Here is a 2,190-nt window from a genome sequence, read left to right as displayed (position 1 = left end):
TTGGGTAGTTTTGTAGCAATTCCTAACAGCTACAGGAGAGAACTGTATTTGAGAAACTGTCTTGAAAAGATAGAAAGTAAAACTGGGGCAAGAGAATCAGGCCCCAAGTGACACAAGAGATGATTGAGCAAGTTTCCATGAGAAAATGGAAGGAATTTATTTTTTGCCCCAGTGAAGCGGGTAGAGAGATGAGACTAGGGGTGGAGGCATAAAAAGTAAGTAAGGAGGAGGAGAGAGTTGTTTGCATGAAGGTACGTGACTGGGAACAATATGGGTTGAAGCAGCAGGTGGAATCCTCTAATGGGCGTGGGTCTGTACGCATGGAGATGAGATGGGAGAAGGACATTTAAGCACAGATGAGCCTAATAGTTATTTTGAATTTCTTTGCATTTCATTGATGTAATCACTTCTCTGTTTATTTGCAACCCATCTGATCTTCAGAAAAATCTTATACAAAACAGAGATTCTTCCATTCTGCTGGTGGAAAAGCAGGACACCCACTTTGGAAAGCAATTGGTGGTATTTATCTAGTGCAGTCCAAAATGCACATGCTCTTTGATGAGCAATTCCACTTCTAGATTTTTTTTTTTTTTTACTTTTTGGCTGCCCCATGCAGTATATGGGATCCTAGTTCCCTGACCATGGCCCCTGCTTTGGGAGCTTAGAGTCTTAACCACTGGACTGCCAGGGAAGTCCCTCCACTCCTAGATTTTTATAGAGAAATCCTTGTGCATGTGCATCAGGAAACGTGTACAAGAATGTTGCATTGTCTGTAATAGAGGAAATTTGGAAAAGCTTTAATTGTCTACAAGTAGAGCTTTAGATAGATAAATTTGTAAATATTCATATGATAAAACACTATGTAAGTTATTATGGAGGCTTCCCTGGTGGCTCAGACGGTAAAGCGTCTGCCTGAAATGCAGGAGACCCGGGTTCAATCCCTGGGTTGGGAAGATCCCCTGGAGAAGGAAATGGCAACCCACTCCAGTACTCTTGCCTGGAAAATTCCATGGATGAACTACATGTGTATTTATATCTAGCTATATATATCATCAAAGACAAATAAAAAAATACATGATTGCCTGAAAAAGCAAGTTGCAGAAAATAAAATATGATACCATTTTTGTACATCTTAAAATTACACTAAATAGTGTTACAAGCATTTATGAATACAGTATATGCAGTGAAAATATAAAAACCACTTGGAAGGGCAGACACCAGATTCCTGATGGTGAATTCTTCTGGGGAGGAAAATATACATGGGAGATTTCACTTTTAACCTTACTAGATTTATAAAATCAGGGGCAAAAACTATAAAATAATAGCATTAAATTCTGACAGTTGGAGGACATGGGTATTTGTTAGATTACTCTCTCCTCTGTTCTGTATTTTAAAATTTTATCAACTGAGAAAGAAATTCAATTTTACCCACGAATGCTTTTTGAGATTTGGGTAGTTTATTTATCTGTGTGTGAGTTTCACGTCTGGGTCACAGATCCGTGCCAGAACCAGTCCCTGGAGGCGGATGTTACTGAGCCTGTGGACCCCTGGATGCTGGATTCTTGAAGAGCGCTTTGTGGATGTATATAGACCGTGGACCTGGAATCTGACTCCATCTTACTGAGATCACTCACAGCGAGAAACACAAGAGGAATCTGGTTACACGTATTAATTGTTACCCTGACAATAAGACCAGTGGTAAGCTGGTCCTATTGTATAAATTACATGAGCAGTGAAAAAATGCTCTTCACTTTGCTAATGAGGGTTCCAATTTCTCCCCATTCACCCCAACACTTATTAGCCATTTTTTCCCTTTCGTTTATAGCCCTTCTCGTAAGCATGAAGTACTTTCTCACTGTGGTTTTGCTTTGTGTTTCCTAATAGCTAATGGTGTTGAGCATCTTTTCACGTGCTTCTTAGCAATTTGTGTTTCTTCTTTGGAGAAATGTTCATTCAAATACTTTGTCTGGTTTTTAATTAGGCTTTTAAAATTGCTGAGTTATAAGAATTCTTTGCTGTTGTTGGGCTTCCCTGGTGGCTAAGCAGTAAAGAATCTGCCTGCCAAGGCAGGAGATGGAGGTTTGATCCCTGGGTCGGGAAGATCCTCTGGAGAAGGAAATGGCAACCCACTCCAGCATTCTTGCCTGGAGAATCCAAAGCACAGAGGAGCCTGGCGGGCTACAGCCCATG

At 40.5% G+C, this 2,190-nt stretch overlaps 1 non-coding gene across 1 annotated transcript; it reads left to right on the top strand.

Moving 5' to 3' along the window:
• The first annotated feature begins 881 nt into the window (after positions 1–881).
• Positions 882–953, top strand: TRNAF-GAA (transfer RNA phenylalanine (anticodon GAA)). Its single transcript has one exon. It is a non-coding gene; the product is annotated as a tRNA-Phe (tRNA).
• The last annotated feature ends 1,237 nt before the right edge of the window (positions 954–2,190 follow it).

This window comes from Bos taurus, chromosome 13, assembly GCF_002263795.3.
Source record: "Bos taurus isolate L1 Dominette 01449 registration number 42190680 breed Hereford chromosome 13, ARS-UCD2.0, whole genome shotgun sequence".
NCBI classification, from domain to species: Eukaryota; Metazoa; Chordata; class Mammalia; order Artiodactyla; family Bovidae; genus Bos; species Bos taurus.
The sequence above is the reverse complement of the archived record's forward strand: the minus strand, read 5'-3'. Positions and strand labels throughout refer to the sequence as shown.